The 18,718-nt window shown below is 46.0% G+C and overlaps 1 pseudogene; it reads left to right on the top strand.

The window, feature by feature from the left end:
* Window positions 1-18,269: 18,269 nt before the first annotated feature.
* Window positions 18,270-18,378, top strand: LOC129693528 (U2 spliceosomal RNA; annotated as a pseudogene).
* The last annotated feature ends 340 nt before the right edge of the window (window positions 18,379-18,718 follow it).

The raw sequence follows: 18,718 nt of genomic DNA, 5'->3' as shown, positions 1-18,718 counted from the left end.
AATATTGTGAGAGCCAAGCATTATTGGCCATCCTCCGTGACATGTACAAATGAGGCAGAATCAATTTCATGAATGCCTTTGCTTTAATTAGCTGAGCCTGTAGGTTTTGTGGTGTTGATTGTGTAAGCAGGAGTCTTGCTTCATAATCAAGCAGCCCACAGCAATGCACACAAATTCATGAATCCTTGTCCTGAAGTCTGGGTCCAATTAGTTTACAATTTGCCCATTGACAATATGAAAATGGAATCTTTATTATTATTAACCTGCATATATTGAAACTTAGCTTGAACGTTGGACTGTTTCTTATATGTGGTCTTCTTGCAAGCTGCTCCAATGTGGTCTTCTTGTTATTTCTTGCAAGTGATGATCGTTTTAAAATTACCTAGTTGTTCTGCTATTTTACTGTTATTTCATTTCCGCCTGTAATTTATTTTGGCATGTTTTAGCATTTTGGTCCAGGCAATCACTCTGTGACTATATACATCATTAACCATTTTGGATGGATAAAACTCTTTTGCATTTAACACTGTTAGCTCAATCAAAACTGCGATCCGACAGGTTTTCTCAAACAAAAGCTAAGCCATGTTGAGTTATATGAACTGAATCTTGTCATCAATCAATCCACAAACAATTCTATCTCTTACAGCTCTGTTAAGGAAGGCACCGCCATTGCAGTGTAATAAAAGGTTCTTCAGTGGCGCAATGTAATTGCTAATCAATTCACCTTGCTTTTGATTTCATGTTCTGAACCTGGTAGCCTTCTGTTATCGCTAAAGGCGCTGGATTAAACTTCTCCTTTAATGTCTTTTGACCTCTGCAAAGGACACATCAATTGCTTTTTGAAGTATAAATAAATTAGTCAGTGCGCTGCATCACTCTGTTTCCATTTCGACTAAGAGATTGCTTTCCTTCTCTTTTGAATAGCCTCGTTAAGCATTTATGCATCCCTGCTTTCATTAGATTATGGCACTAAAGTCATCTCCAGCCACAAAGTATGAAGGAAAGGATTCAAAGTCCTTGATGATAATCCATAACCCCCTTCCATAAGAAAAAGTGATCAACTTGCCTTCTAATATCTGCGCACATACTGTTAATACTATTTGGAAGCCTCTTGAACTTTGCTCTGCTCAATACCACTGCTGGAGCTAAACGTATGCTGCTCTGCTGCCCAGCATTTCCAACTTGTGGGTACATTTACTTTCTTGACTCAAAGTATAATTTTTATCGCCCTTATTTTATGTGTGGTCCATTCTTTACATCTTGTTTACCAGTTCATCATGTTGTATTTTGATTTACATATTGACATGTTAATTTATGTACATGTGGATTTGCCAAGCTTCCAGGATCAGTGCTACATTGCTACAAAGCAGATACAGTACAGATCAGTCAGATATACAGGTAACACATGTCCATGCACTTAGAGATACCCTACAGTCTTGGAAGAAGGATATCTGGCACCTCAATGTAAAATTATAAGGTGAAGTAAACAATTAGTATATTTTTAGTATATAAAATTATCAGAGGCATAGATAGGAGTGACAGTCATAACCTTTATCCCAGGATGGAAAAATCAAATACAGGTGCACAACCTTTTATCCGAAAGCCTTGGGACCAGACACTTTTCGGATTTCGGACATTTTCGGATTTCAGAATGGAAGATTTTTAGCGTAGATTAGGTAGGTAGCGCGGGCGGCTTGAAAAGTCTGGAGCTGCTGCCTCCTCCCCGGTGACCGGGAGAATCATTGCATAAATGTTAGTCAGTTAGTTTGGAGGGATTTTATGTGGTGGTGGTGGAGTCGGGGTGAAGGGGGAAACTTTAATTCTTAGTCCCCTACCTGGTCAGCGACTCCCAACCTCGCGGAGCTGGGGGCTCCGTCCGGCCGCGGGCGGCGCCGGTTGTAGCTCCGACCCCGGCAACTCTACCCCTGGCTGCGAGGCGCTCCAAATCCAGCGCGGCCCGCGGCCGGACGTCCCAGCTCCGGGAATGTCGGGAGTCGGCGGTGTCGCAGCGCTGGGATACCAGCGGGGAGCGGGCAATGCCTTACCGGGTCGCCGTGCGGCAAGCTCCGGAACGCTGTGGCCGCCGACACACAACATCGCGGAGCGTCGCTGGATTTGGAGCCGCGGAGCTGGGGGCTCCGTCCGGCCGCGGGCGGCGCCGGTTGGAGCTCCAACCCCGGCAACTCTACCCCTGGCTGCGCGGCTCCAAATCCAGCGACGCTCCGCGATGTTGTGTGTCGGCGGCCACAGCGCTCCGGAGCTTGCCGCACGGCGACCCGATAAGGCGTTGCCCGCACCCCGCTGGTATCCCAGCGCTGCGACGCTGCCGACTCCCGACATACGCGGAGCTGGGGCGTCCGGCCGCGGGCCGCGCTGGATTTGGAGCGCCTCGCAGCCAGGGGTAGAGTTGCCGGGGTCGGAGCTACAACCGGCGCCGCCCACAGCCCCAACGGCCACAGCGCTGCGGAGCTTACTGCACGGCGACCCGGTAAGGCATTGACCGCTCCCCGCCTCTCCGACCAGGTAGGGGACTAAGAATTAAAGTTTACCCCTTAACCCCCCTTCACATAAAAGCCCTCCAAACTAACTGACTAACATTTAAGCAATGATTTACAGATGTTTAAGCGTCTCCCGGTCTCCAGGGAGGAGGCAGCCGCTACAGTAGTACAGACCTGGGTTGACCGTGGGTCGTTTTGGGTCAAGTTTGGCGCCAAACGCGAGCTTTGGTGCGCAGACGACATCTGGAAAAAATGGCCGGTTTTCGGAGCTTTTCGGTTTCTGGAACACCGGATAAAAGGTTGTGCACCTGTACTAGGGAGCATAGCTTTAAGGTGAAAGGGGCAAAGTTTAAAGGAGATACGCAGGGCAATTTTAAAATGTAGAGGGTGATGAGTGCCTGGAAAGCACTGTTGGGTTGAAGCAGATATGGTGGGATTTAAGAGACTTTTAGATAGTCATTTGGATATTAGAGAATGGAGGGATGTGCAGGTAGATGAGAGATGGTCTTGGCATCATGTTTGGCACAGATATTGTGGGCCAAAGGGCATGTTCTTGTGCTGTACTGTTCTATGTTCTATAACAAAATAAATATTCTCCAAAAAAGATGGAATCATTTAAAATATTTTTTCAAAATATTAGGGAACATTGAAAGGGTAAAGATTGAAAAACACTTTTTTTATTTGAAGGTGTAGAATTAGAGTCATGATCAAAAAATAGAATCTGGTCCTTCAAGAGGGTGATTAGAAAATGTGTCTGCAGGACCCGTTAGAACTTTAGAGACCTGCAAGTTATAATTAATGCTTTATTGGCTGGTAATTATAAAGCTAAGGTGCATGGATTTTTATTTACTAAAGTTATTTAGGGAAATAGGATAAAGTTGAGCTTACCGAGTTTTCACACTTTGTCAAAGATGCACACCAGGGCCCTGAATCTCCTCTCCTCTAATGTCCCCTCCCATTGTTTACCCCCCTCCCACCATCTGTTAATCCTACTCTCTCTGACCCTATCTCCCCTGACTTCTTTACACTCAACCTCATCAGGGATTTGAAAAGTGAAGTCTATCAGAAAACGCATGACCTTTAGTGGTTGCACAGTGGTTAAGATAGAAATCCAATAACTGAGCGAGTCAGGCAGCATCTAGAGGGAGAGAAATGGTCAATACAAAGGCCCAGACAAGTGATCCAGAGTATTCAATTCAATTGGATAAATTCCAATATTTCTCTCTTCTTTCTTGATCTCCACCTCAGGAGGCAAACTACCCATTGACATTTATTACAAAGCCATTGACATCCACACCCTCCCTAGACACTACGTACTCCTATTGTGTCTCTTGTAGGGACACTATCCCCCTCTTTCAATTTCTCCACCTCTACCGCATCTGTTCATGAGCTGAGGCTTTCAATTTTAGGACATCGGGATGTGCACCTTCAACGCATGCAAACCCATTGTTTCCCCCACATTATGATTGATGGTGCCCTCACATATCTCTTCATCATCATTTCTCTTTCCTCAAAATTACTTGTTGCTGCAACATTGTGCCCCTGGTCCACCACTGCATTTGAGCTGTGGTGCACAATCATCCAACTTTTTGCCTTTTGAAAAAAAAATGACATGCTCTGAGATCCAGGACATCATTAAAAGATTAACTTATTTTAGTTATATATCCAACCAGAAAGACGCTTTGACTATTCAGATGTCCAGTTAGATTCTTATTCAAAGTTTGAAATTATAAACACTAGGAATATTAGTCTACAGTTATCTGTGCCAGTCTTTCACCAGTGTTTGTTTGTGACCTTGGGAGCAGAGGTGCAGAGCAGAGCTTGTATTGTTAGTTCCTAAGATATTCATCCAAACTTGTAGAAACCAGCACAGAGGAACACATAGTTATTATATTCATTGAAAATTGAAGTTTTGGGTTCTCTGTCATCCTTTGTGAAAGATTATGCCAGAAAACAACCGAATATATCCAACTGGTCATGTCATCCGATCCCATAATGGGTTTGTTCAAACCATAGCTATTCATTCTAGTCTTTCAGAAAAGGTCTTAATATGACAAAAATTAAATTCTGCAAATAGCAAAATACTGAACCCTTAATATTATACTGTGTTAAGGTGTCATTATTTGCAAATATGTTAATAGCAGTCTAGAAAAAAATGAACCCATATGTTTTATCAGCTGCAATTTTGCATATTACCTAAAACTCAATGACACCGTGCCCTTTTTATCTGAGTAGGGCAGAAGAGGCTTTCACTACTAGCTTTGTTATCAAAACAGCCGAATATGGCAGATTATGCAACTATAAGATCGATTCTCTGAATCAGTTAAATTGCAGAAACCCAATCATCCATCTTAAACTGGGTAATTAAACCCATAATCCGATTTGCCAAATGCTAACCTGATTTGGCCTGCACCATATTCCTGTAATCTTGAGAAGTATCAGAAATATACACTTCTAGTCCTTGGTCAGACCACTCATCCGTGGACGAACTGTCACCGATTACACTCAGACCTCCTGTTCCTCTATTGATCCTACTGACGGAAATGTTTTGGCTTTTCTACCCGTGGTAGATGCATTATCTAGTTATTCATACATTTCGCTGATAACAAATAATCAGAACCTAATGACTAGAGCTGAAACCACAAACCCCTTTGATGTGGGAATACGAGTTCCCTGTCTTGACTAAGAGTCACCACGAATACTCAGCATTTTCCCTCAGAGTGGAAACTAATATAATGCAAGGCTGAATCAGGAATTACCTCGCAGTCCTTTAACTGAAACCACATCTAAGTCGCCAGAGTGCACAACACAACTTCTTCAACCCACCACTCAATCAGGAATACTGATATCGAGAGCCTGTGGATTATTATCAATACATTGTTGATTCCAGATACAAGATACAAGATACAATTTAATTGTCATTTGGACCCCTTGAGGTCCAAACGAAATGCCGTTTCTGCAGCCATACATTACAAACAAATAGACCCAAGACACAACATAATTTACATAAACATCCATCACATTGCTGTGATGGAAGGCCAAAAAACTTATCTCTCCACTGCACTCCCCCCCCCCCCCCCCCCCCCCCCCCCCCCGATGTCACAGTCAATGCAGAGTCAAAGTCAAAGCCCTTGGCTGGCGATGGCGATTGTCCCGCGGCCATTAAAGCCACGCCGGGTGTGCAAGATCGCACACCGGGTTCTTGATGTTGGAGCCCCCAGCGTGCGCTCGCAGAGTCCCGCGGCCATTCCAAGCCGCGCGGGGCAGTGCTGTAAGGCCCCGCTCCAGGAGCTCTTCGACCCCGCAACTCGGGCGAGAGAAGTCGCCGTTGCGAGAGCCCTGAAAAGCGGTCTCCCTCCAGGGACCCGCGGGCTCCCGGTGCCGCCGTCCACCAGACCTGCAATTGAAGCCTCCGAATCTCCGGAGGTCGGGCCGCAGCAGCGCTCCACCATCGCTCCACCCGCTCTGGACTAGGCCAGCCCCACGACGTTGACGGTGAGTCGTCAGCACCAGAGTCCCTGGTCTCTTCCTGTTGGAGGCCGCTCCTCGTTGCAGCCCCAACGATAACGGAGACCCGACAAGAAAAGGTCGGGTCTCCCGTGCGGGGAGAGATTTAAAAGTTACCCCCTCCCTCCCACACACACACCCCAAAAAAAAATAACAAAAACTACATAAAAACATAGACAGAAAATAATAAAAACACGAACGGGCTGCAGAGGCCGCTGCTGACGAGAGTCGCGCCGCCTACCGGATTCACAACATGAACCTGCAGGTTAGATAAAAATATATTATATGCCAGACCAGCTTCCTGCTGGTAACTACCTATCCCAGAAAGGATGGTAATGATGGTTCCAAAGAACCAGCAACTCTACTAACTGAGGAGAAATAAATCATATGTTGAGGAAGACTACAGCAACTTCATTCTACTGAGCAGTCTGATAACCTCAATCACAGATGATGATGCAGTGCTTCCCCATGGCCAGCCAGTTCAATGATGGTCTTCCCTGACCAGGGTAACCAAACTGTTCCTACTTGGAACTTACAAAGGGTACTATGCAAGTCACTCTGCCAATGTCTCTACATCAACCTGATCTATCCCAGAGACATTGAAACCACTAGGCAGCCCACGCTGCCAATAAACCAAACCTGGGCCGACAGACTGCTCCATTTCAGAGTTTATGGAGGTTAATAACGAGACATTACTTACCAGCGTTTCTGACCCTGGGTCGAATTGCTCGTTGGAGCTTCAGCGAGGTTCCATTTGCAGACCTTCTCTGTCATGCTTGTCATATCTGTTAGATAGCTGATGTCGCTGGCCAACTCTTCTTGTAGTGGCTTGTCCGTCCCCGAGTGAACAGCAAATTTAGAGGCAAGAGCAGGCAGCTCTTCCTCATGCGATTCTTGCACATCATGCATTAAAGCATGGGATTCAGGCACATAGTCATGTTCGGGGTCATGTTCGAAGTCAGATCCATACTGATCTCTGACACTCTCTTAGAGTGGGAGAAATATTGCACACCGAACAAAGCGTTGCCACATGCATATGCTTCGGACTGCCTGTGCATGCTACCATAACCCAGAGCATATTTTGTGACACCATCTCCAATAGTCTTTCGGGTGCCATTACTTCATTCATCTGAGTGGGAGGACTTATGCAACCCTGACCCAGGAGCTGCCTCCGGCATGTGTGCATCTTTTTTAAACCTCCTTTTCACGGGGCGACTTGACGCAAGAGGTAACCAGAGTTTAACATCGTGGGAACCTCGTGCGATAACAGTACGGCATTCGTGGACCACTGTGGCGCTAACGGCAGGTAATCGTGTAACTTGGGTACTCGGGAGAAAATTCAAACATGTTTGAATTTGTCCAAGAGTGACTTGTACACTTGTGGTTGAGCATTGCAACATTTTATGAACGTAGTGACCAGTGCGATATCCGTAGTAACTCTTGCGGTTACCGTGGGAACTCCTGCGAACGGTGAACCCGGAAGTTGGATAGAGTGAATCCAGCCAGTTTGCTATTTACATACAAATCTAATAAAACTAGCTAACAAGCATTTCATTAATGTCAGTGTGTCTCTTTTTGTCTGAAAGCAGTTTCTAACTGGAGGAACTCCGCGGGCCAGGCAGCATCTACGGAGGGAAATTGACAGGCGAGCCTTTCGTCAGGCTGCCTTATCTCTCTACCCCCCCACCCCCCCCCAACTCCCACCCACACACACAAATGCTGGAGAAACTCAGCGGGTGCAGCAGCATCTATGGAACGAAGGAAATAGGCAACGTTTCGGCCCGAAAAGTTGCTTATTTCTTGTGTATGTGTCGGAAGGAACAGCAGATGCCGGTTTAAAGAGAATGAGTTCGACGGCAGGCAGCATCTTTGGGGAGAAGGAATGGGTGACATTTCGGGTCGAGACCCTTCTGATATGCTGCTTGTCCCGCTGAGCTACATGTTGTGTCTATCTTCGTTTTAATCCAGCATCTGCAGTTCCTTCCTGGCCGAACCCGATTGAAAGATGAGAGGCTGGGCGATAGAAATCATTAATTGAATTAAATAACTAGATACCTGTCTAATCGTATCTACAGGATTGTACAGGCTAGATGGAGGAAGAATGTTCCCGATGTTGGGGGAGTCCAGAACCAGGGTCCCAGTTTTACAGTCTACCATGGGAACTCTTTAATTACAGCGGGAAACCTTCAGTTTCCCAGGGGGTCGGGACGGGACTGGAGTTGGGAGGGAAAGGTGGGGGAGTCGAGGGAGAGGAGGGGGAGACAGATGGGGGTGTCTTCATTTACTGGTGGTGGGTGTCTGTCACTGAAACAGGCAGGTGAGATTTTGCATCCACCTTGTGTGTGCCTCTCTCTCTCTCTCTCCCTCCCTCACTCTCACACAGGCATGAATGGAGGAACTCCGCGGGCCAGGCAGCATTTACGGAGGGAAATGGACAGGCGACCCATTCTTCAGGCTGCCTTATGTTCCCTCCCCCCCCCCCCCCCCCCCCTCAACTCCCACCCCACACACGCGAATGCTGGAGAAACTCCGCAGGTGCAGCAGCATCTATGGAACGAAGGAAATAGACAATGTTTCGGACCCGCTGCAGTAAATGTCCCATGCAGTAAATGTCGGTTAACCAGTCCAAGGCAGCCTGAAGAATGGGTCGCCTGTCCATTTCCCTCCGTAAATGCTGCCTGGCCCACGGAGTTCCTCCAGTCATGCCTGTGTGAGAGGGAGGGAGAGGAGAGAGAGAGAGAGAGAGAGAGAGAGAGGCAGTCCTGGTCAGTCCTTTGAAGATAGACACCAGTTGCTTGGAGCAACTCAGCGGGACAGGCAGCATCTCTGGAGAGAAGGAACGGGTGGCGTTTCGGGTCGAGAGCCTTCTTCAGACTGAAAGTTTCACCTCTCAGTAGATCATAAAATAACACAATCATCACGGTCAATGTGAGACACAGTCTTTATTCATATTTGACAAAATAAAAAGACGACTTCTTGCACATATTGAGAGAAGGTGCATCACACCAAACAACATTTGTCTAAAAAAACACAGATTATTCTTCAGCTCATTAAAGAGCTCGGGTGAAAAAAACCAATTTAGTGTGTGACAACAAAGTAACATCATTTGCGCCACGTGATTAACTACACTACAGTCCACAATGTTCATTCACGATTAACGGGAAAGATCGGGAGATGGACAAGTCACTCGCAAAAATGACAGAATTGCCGAGTACCGTGGGAACTCTTTACTCTACCCCCGTTATATCGTGTGATATCGTGCTAGACCACGACCACTCCACTCTGGCTACATCTTGCGTCAAGTCGCCCCGTGAAAACTAGCCATTAGCACCATCTCCATCACTTCGTTCATCCAAGTGGGAGGAATAGCGCAACCCTGAGCCAGGAGTTGCTTCAGGCATATGTGCATATACTTTGGCGTCATCTCCACCACTCCTTACATCCGAGTGGGAGGAATATTGCAACCCTGAGCCAGGAGCTGCTGCCTGACATGCCTTCGTAATGGAGCATTCCTTGTGCCTCCATCTGATACATCAGATGTTCTAATTGAGATAAATGCCCAATTATATCTGCCATAGATGTCCCAAATCATCCGACAAGACTTGTCCCACAGACTTGGCTTTGACTTTGCCCCGACTTGGGGTTGTCAGGCTGCTCCCTTCAGCAGCCGACCGGGACTAGCTGTGCAGATCAGTGTTGGTATCATCTTTATACTTACCAGACAGGTTGCACCTGCTAGTGACTCCGAGTCCTTACTCCCTTCTGGAGCCTCAACGGAGTATTACAGGGAAGGACTGAAGCACCTCTGGCCCCCATATGACTCGGATGAGCCGGTGTTATAATCGGAGTCACCTCTTCCCGATAGTCTGCTAAAGAGAGTGGGAGAAATACTGCAACCCTGCCAGGTGTTGTCATAGACAATTATGTTCAAAGAAGCATATCCCCATAAAATCAGAGATTCGACTACTTTATCGATATGCAGATAGTTGGAATCTGTTATTAAAGAATCTCCAACAGTTCCCTCTAGTGAGCGGAAATTACCATTAAGCCACCAGGTGTAGCTCCCACAGGTCTCTGATAGGCACAGCTCAAAAAAGGCTTCCCAAGCCAGGAGCTCTGGACTGCAATGGCAAGACCAATTACACTACACCATTTGTGTATGGGATGTAAAAGTCCTTTGTAATTATCATTTACTATAAACTTTATTGACATGGTAAGATATATCGTTATACTGCCAAAGAATTAAACATGACTTTTGAATGCTATCGACTATAATAGTCACAAACATGACTGAGTGGCAACCGTTATTGATGCCAATTCTATATATAGCTGCCCAAAATAAACATACACTATATGCTGCTGCAGCATAGCTGAACCTCTCAGTTAGCAGCAACTATGTTAAAATTGCTCGGTGCTATGGCAGCTGAGCTTACCAGAGCGGTAGCTCCTAAAACCTCCCGCCATAAATAATGAAATCCTGGCTCCTTACGGAGCCCCATGGCTGCCTGCAAATCTGGCTGTCTGCTCCCGTTTGGAGCTGACACCAGCAGCTGTAATCCCTGCTCCTATGGAGCCCTACAGCTGCCTGTAAATTCGGCCGCCTGCTCCCGTGCGGAGCTCAACTCCCGTGCGAAGCTAGAATGGCAGCTGCTGCAATCCCAGCTCCTATGGAGCCCCACGGTGGTCTTCAACATCGGCCGCCTGCTCGCGTGTGGAGTTCGAACGGCGGAAATTGCAAAATTATACTCTCGCTCCTTATGGAGCTTCCATGGCGGCCCAAACCCCGGCCACCTCCATCAGCTACTTTGGGCCCGCTATCGGAGCCGCCCACTGGAAATAATATTGACTTACCTGCTAGAGCAGTTCGAACTGCTCCGGCACGCGTGCCATGCGTCAGACATATTGATGCGCATGCGGGCTGGCGGGCTTCTTCACGTAGTCACTCATGTGACTTCGATATAAAATCTGTAGTAACTCAGCGGGACAGGCGGCATCTCTGGAGAGTAGGAATGGGTGATGTTTCGGGTCGAGACCCATCTTCTCCAGTCTACATGTTTTTAAAATGCAAGTTTGGTTTCCATAATGTTCTTGTTTTTCCATGCTCCGGACATTCATGGCATCATCCCCATGTTTTATAATCTTGTTTTTTTTTCATTGCATTTTTATTAATTCCCTTAATGGTGACTGGTATCAAAGATTGCTATCTTTGCCATTAATGCAAAACTTTACAGAGAGTCTTGGACAATTACAATTTGCTCTTCTCTATCTATACAACATTGGTCATTCAAAATGTGGTTCAATTGCATTCATTTATTGTTTATTCTTTACTTATACATTTTCAACTAATGTCTATTTGAAGACTTAATGATAACAGCAACTTTAAATGGTGGAATTACCTTCTGTGTATCTGAATGAATGATCACTGTTTACATTTAAGAGTGCAAATATCTCAAGAAAATAATCTTAAATCTCTAACACAGGCTGAATTGAGCAGATAAATTAGATCCAATATACAATGGTGCCCACATCTATGCCACTAAAAATCAAGACAGATAATAATCAAAGTGAGATTGGACATGACAAGGACAAACCAAGAGTAATGCAAATTAGTGACAGACTTTGTTCCTTACATTAATCCTTTGAGGTCCAAAGTGACATGTTTTTATTGAATTTGGAACCATGTGAGATAATAATCTTTTTAGTTAATTTCTAGTATAATTAAAAATGTCATTGCTCTGCAAATTTCAAATATGTTGCTTTGACCTGTTCATAAGTTATTTGACGGAAATAACTTGTTGATGCTTTGGACAAGACTGGGCTGCTTCGATTTGAACTCCCCATCATGGCTGCCATGCACACTCGTCTGCAGCAAATTAAATTTTGCAACCAAATGACCACAAGTGCCTGCTGCCTCATTGCATCAGTTATTCCATGAGGTGGAGCAGAATTCATACAGCCACTGGGCATTATTCCTTTTTCCACATCTCTTTAATGATCAGAGATGTAAGGAGTTAATTAAAAACAAAAATCACACACATTTTAAAGGTTATAATGAATTAAAAAAAAACAATATGTACCCTTTAACTGATGTAAAGTCAACATTGCATTCATGCTGATTAAAATAAAATTTACCAGAAAACAAACCACTTACCTTCATTTATCTTTTTAATGAAGGTCAGTGATGCCATCCAAAGGAATTGGATTATGATAAATATTTCAGGTGGCAGACATAAAGATGAAAGGCTAGAGATATGATGTATCCGTTTGCAGATGATACAAAAGTAGGTGGTATCACATAATAATAGTGAAGATGGTTATAATGGGCAGTGGGCAGGTGCTATAGACCTGCACGGGAAGGTAGACGCCCCCACTCCCATGAGTCTTGGGCAGATGGGGCTTGTCAGCCTGGGAAGGCAGTCCATCTACAAGAGGGAAAACTCTGATTTAAAACTTCCACTGCCTTGTTGCCATATCCAGTCATAGAAAAGGCTCTAGGAGTAAACCTCAAGAAAATCGGAGTCGGAGTCCCTAATGGGCCTGTCCCACTTAGGCGATTTTTTTGGCGACTGCCAGCGACTGTCATAGTTGTAGCAGGTCGTCAAAAAACGGCGACTGGACCCGCTACGAAAATATCTATGACAATGTCTACAACAACTACCACCTAGTCGACGTTTGGAGCAAGCGGCCAACAACTAGGATGCATCACCCATGGCCAGCCATGACCGAAGGGGGCCTACTAGGTTTTAAAAAATTGCAGCAGGATCTTGATCCATTCATCAGATGGGCTGAGGAGTCGTCGATAGAATTTAATACGGAGAAATGTGAAGTTTTGTAATTTGGAAAGTCTAACGTGGGCAGGACTTACACAGTGTGTGGTAGGCCACTGGGGATTGTTGTACAGCAGAGGGATCTAGGAGTCCAGATACAAAGTTTCTTGAAGATGGTGTCACAGGGTGGTCAAAAAGCCCTTTGGCACATTGGCTTTCCTCAGTTAGAGCATTGAGTATAGAAGTTAAGAGATCAAGTTACAGTTATTTAAGATGTTGGTGAGGCCGCATTTAGAGTATTGTTGTCAGTTCTGGGCACCATGCTATAGGAAAGATTTTCCCAAGCTGGAAAGGGTGCAGAGAATATTTACGAGGATGTTGCCAGGACTCGAGGGTCTGAGCTATAAGGAGAGGTTGAGCAGGCTGGGACTCTATTCCTTGGAGCACAGGAGGATGAGGGGTGGTCTTATCGAGGTGTATAAAATCATGTGAGGACTCGATCGGGTACATGCACAGAGTCTCTTGGCCAGAGTAGGGGAATCAAGAACCCGAGGACAATATTTTAAGGTGAAGGGGGAAAGATTTGATAGGAATCTGAGGCGTACCTTTTTCACACAAAGGGTGGTGGGTGGATGGAATGAGCTGCCAGAGGAGATAGTTGAGGCAGAGACTATCACAACATTTAAGAAACAATTAGACAGGTACATGGATAGGACAGAGTTAGAGATATATGGGCCAAATACAGGCAGATGCGACTATGGGAATAGGTAGATAGGACATGTTAGTCGGTGTGGGAAAGTTGGGCCGAAGGGCCTGTTTCCATGCTGTATGCTCTATGACTATGACTCTGTCCTCTATTCACTAAGTTACAGAATGTTCTGGATTCAATACCATTCCTTATTTCTATGCTGTGGTACATAGGCAGCGAATTCCAGACTATGGGGGTGCATGGTTAGCTTACAATTCCCTTCGGAACTGCTGGCTAGCCCTTAGTCATAAAGTCATAAAGCATGTAAACAGGTCCTTCAGCCCACCTCATCCATGCCAATATAGGTGACTCATATTAGTTGGTCCTATTTGCTCATGTTTGGAGAATATTCCTCCAAATCTTTTCTATCCATGTAGGTGTCCAAATGTCTTTTAAATGTTGTTATAGTATCTGGCACAATTACATCCACAGGCATCTCATTCTACATACCTGCCACCCTCTGTGTGAGAAAATTGTGCTTCAGGTTCCTATTATATCGTTCCCCTCTCACCCATACCTATGCCCTCTACTTCTTGTCTCCCTACTCTTGGGAAAAAACTATGCATTCATCCTATCTATTGCCCTCATAATTTGCTGTGCCTCTAAAAGTTCATCTCACACAGGATGTGAGGTCAGGGAGACTGTCGGACTCCCTGAGGACTACATCTGTGCATCGTGGCTGACTGTGTAAGTGAAGTGGAGCTGCAGCTGGATAGCTCAGGATCAGCTGGGAGAATGAGAGCTTCACAGATGGGAATTACAGTGAGGTGGTCACACCTAAGGTACAGGCAGAACACAAGGAAAGGGAGTGCAGTAAGGAACTGCAGACGCTTGTTTACACCGAAGAGGGATTCAAAATGTTGGAGATGGGCACAAAATGTCCCGCTGAGTTACTCCAGCATTTAGTGTCTATAATGAGAGGGCAGAAATCCCCTGTGGCATCTTCAAAAGTGCATGGGGTGGGTATGAACAGGGATGACCAGCAGTGAGGTTTGTGGCACAAGGCCTGTTTATGAGTCACAATGGAGAATTGTGAAGGTAGACAGAGCTATTGTGATAGGAGATTCTTTAGTTGTGGGGTACAGACAGGAAATCTGTGGCCGCAAATGTGACTCCAGGATAGTGCGTTCCCTCCTGGCTGCAAGGGTCCAGGATGTTGTGGAGTGGTTACATGACATTCTCAAGGGGAAGGGTGAGTAGCCAGGAGTTGATGTGCACGTTGGCACAAGCAACATAGCTAGGAAAATAGATGAAGTCCTACAGAATGTATATAGGGAGATGGCAAAGGACTAAAAGCAGTAGCTCAAGGGTAGTGATCCCTGGATTTGTCCCACTGCCATGTGCAAGTGATCGTAGGAATAGGATGATAAGAAGCATAAATGAGTGGACCTGCAGCTGCGGCTACCGTTTTCTCATGTGGTCAGTCAGGAGCTGCAGCTGGACTCACTTCCCACAGGTGTATCCTCAGGGACACTGCAAGTCTCCCTGACATCCCACATCCTGCAAGAGGAGCACATCAGTGCCCAAACTGATATCACTACTTCATGAAGACCAAAGAAGAGTTAATAGCACTGACCAATGTCTCCTCTTTCATAGCAGTTAGTTTCAATGCTTCAAATGCCATAAGGTAGGTCTTCTGCTCTGAATGCACGCTATGTGCAAACTGCACCCAAATTGTATGCATATTTCGATATATTTTAGGTGGTGTTATAGAAAGTAATTTGCAAATCATCAAATAGAACTTCTGGTTCAGATAATGGATTTAGAAACCAAGCATGTTATATATAAGTGTAACAATACACTTTCATTATAATATCTAGTCCATTGGTTGTTAGTGCCTGATTTGAAATGACTAAAAATAATAACCGTGTAGAACTTTGCTGCTTAGTCAGAATCAGTTTCAATGGATTAAAAGTCTCCCAAGTTAAAATAAAGTCAAAAGGTGCTGGAAACAACAACCCACTGATTGGAGACTCTTGAACAAAACTTACCATGATGATTATATTTTAGTCTCAGGGTATGGCTAGGTTTCTGGTGAAGTTGGCATTTACTGGGATGGTTTTTTTGTTAATGGTGCAAGAATCTCTGGAAATTGTACAATATATATTTCAGATTAAAATTCTGTGAACTTCTGTGTTCATTAGAGAAACCAGATGAACTAAAGTGAAATGACAGGCTACAGGCCCATAGTTTTAAAATCATAAATAATGTAAAATCATACAATTTTTATGATTTACAAGTGGGAAATAATCAGTTCTCAATCAGTATAAATTAAATGGAACTTGTTTAGGATGTGTGAGTGATTTTAGGTTGCTAATATCCCATCTTCCAAATTAACAGCACTTAATTAGAATTTGGTATCATGTAAACTACTCATCCTAAGAATATTCCCCGCTGACATTTTGTAACACTTATCCTAACGAGGCTTAGAAGCAGTGGAGGAAAATATGTGTTTTTGTTTGTATGCCATATGAAAGACAGAGATATATTAAATTGTATGGCATCAGAAATAGGTTATTAACGATGCACATTCATTCAGCTGGGAAAATTATATTGATTGAATTAAAGCAACTCTAGTTGAGCTCACTGCTTAACTTCCACATGAGGTTTGGAGAATTAGTCATACCTGAAAACCATGGGTGGAGTCAACTTCAGAAGAATTAGGGGCGGCACGGTGGCGCAGCGGTAGAGTTGCTGCCTTACTGCACCAGAGACCCGGGTTTGATCCTGACTATGGGTCGATGAGTATACGGACACTGTATCATCACATGTCAGCTTTTGGCAGGACGGTTGCATTCCAACTAAGACCCGGACATGGTTCAACAACAACAAACCCTGGTTCACTGCAGAACTCAGACAGCTCCGACGGTCTAAAGAGGAGGCCTACAGGAGCGGGAATGCAGACCTCTACAGGCAGGCCAAATACAAGCTGAGAAGAGGAATCAGAACTGCCATGGAAAGGTACTGTGAGAAGTTGAGGTGCAAGTTCTCAGCTAGTGACTATATCTTGAAAGCCCTTCAATTTGGAAGGGCTTTCAAGAAATTACCAGCTACAAGAGGAAAGCCCCCTGCTCTTTGGACAATCGTCAGCTGACCAATGACCTGAATGAGTTTTACTGCAGGTTTCAAAATCTGAAACGTAACCCTGGTACCCCCTCCCCCCCTCCGCAACCAACACAGCCAGACCCCAGTCTACAAAGAATGGATCCTGCACCCTCCCCTTCCCATTCACCACTTCACACCTACTGAAGCAAGACTCCAGTACAAAAAGACTGGACCATTTCCCACCCCAGCCAACACTTCACACCCACTGACAGCCTGACCTCAGTCTGCAAAGACTGGGCCTTACTACACCCACCCCCTCCATTCACCACCACACCCAATCACCCATACCCTCTGTGCTGCACAACATAAATCTAATATCAACAATAAAAAAAAAGGAAGTGGAGAGGCTTTTCAGAGGAAAAAATAGACGGAAATCTCCAGGACCTGACAATGTTTCCCCCTCTACTCTTAAGTTCTACTCAAACAGCTGGCACCAGTCTATACAGACATTTTTAACCAGTCCCTACAAACAAGTACTGTCCCCGCCTGCTTCAAAGTCTCCACTATTGTCCCTGTATGCAAAAAGGCAAGGATTTTACTTCGGAGTCACGTGAGTGACTTCGTGAAGAACCCCGCTTCCACGCATGCGTGACATATCGCTACACGCATTGCAACGAGTCACACAGCGGGGAACGGCGTTCCCCAAGCGGGAGATTTGAAAGTCGGGAACAGCAGGTAAGCGACTCTGCGTTCCTTTTTTCTACTTACTTTTAGGTGGCTGCGGAAAGCCGGCGGGGAGACCCGTGGAGGGCGAGCAGCCGGCAGCAGCAACAGCACGAGTTTCCCTGGGGGGGGGAACAACCTGAGCCCGACTTTGCTCCCGCACCGGCAAAATTCACCTCTCGGCCGGGCGGGAAGCAAAGTAAAAAAGGTCCCTATGCCAGTCTCAAACGAGACTGGCTTGGGAGCAGTCGGTAGCAGCCAGCACAGAGGCTGCGGGACAGACAGCTCGGACCAGCGGTACCGGGGCTCGAAACGCTCAGCGAGTGCAGCGGCACTTATGGAGTCGGAACGGGACGTTCGGGCTGAAAACCTTCTTCACAAGGTAAGGGCCAGGGGATCCATAGGAACAGCCGGGGTTACCGGCTGCGGAACTGCCGCGAAGGACCAGGCCCATGAACACCGGGGTCGGTCCAAGCGGCTCGAACCCGACACAGGGAACGACGGTCACCGGCGGGAGAAAGAAAGTCGGGAACAGCAGGTAAGAGACCCTGCGTTTTCCTTCAACTTACCTTTCTAGGTGCAGACATGGACCAGGTCCATGTAAGGTGCAGAAGGCCGGCGGGAGAACCGCGGAGGAGCGGCAGCAGCAGCAGCGGCAGCGGCAGCAGCAGTGGCAGCCGGCAGCTGCAGGAGCACTAACAGCTGCAGGAGCACAGGCAGCTGCAGGAGCACAGACAGCGGCAGGAGCACAGGCAGCAGCAGTGGCAGCTGGCACTTCGTGAGGAGCTGGCAACGGCAGGAGCAGCATGGGCACATCGATTCCCGGAGAGGGAAAAACACCTGTGCCCAACTTCGCTCCAGCATGGTGAGAAAGTTCATTTCTCGGCAGCAAAGGACTTTGCAGTTGACTGGCTGCAATCTACTACAAGGGACCAGTATGTGAGTACCAGGGTCGGTCCCAGCGGGGTTTTAGTTACAATAATCGCTTCTCGGTTTTTTTGGCTAAGATCAAGTGTAGTATCTGTTCTTATCAGTTTAATATCTGATACACCCCTTATCTAGGGACTATATATATTATATAAAAACTATAGTAGCTGTTATCATCAGTTTTAATGTCTTATATGTCCCTTATCTAAGGACCATATAAGTAGGAGTGCCCAGAATTGAGGGCATTAGAGTGGGGTTGACCGGCTGCAACGACCATAAGGGACCAGTACCGTCAGTACGGGGGTGGGTCCCAGGGGTCTTAGATAAAGGAGCAGCCAGGAGTGCTGAGAGCGTTGAAGCCAGGTTAAAGGAATAGATGGAAGCAGCTGTGCCAGTTATCCTCCACACCGGCCATATCCACTTCACGGAAGGAAGGACAAAACTGGAGAAGGAGGACCATGGAACAGCGGGCAGCCAGCAGCAGCCAGCGGCACTTGGATCAA

This window comes from Leucoraja erinacea, unplaced genomic scaffold (assembly GCF_028641065.1).
Source record: "Leucoraja erinacea ecotype New England unplaced genomic scaffold, Leri_hhj_1 Leri_331S, whole genome shotgun sequence".
In the NCBI taxonomy this organism is placed as follows: Eukaryota; Metazoa; Chordata; class Chondrichthyes; order Rajiformes; family Rajidae; genus Leucoraja; species Leucoraja erinaceus.
This window is presented reverse-complemented; position numbering and strand designations above follow the sequence as displayed.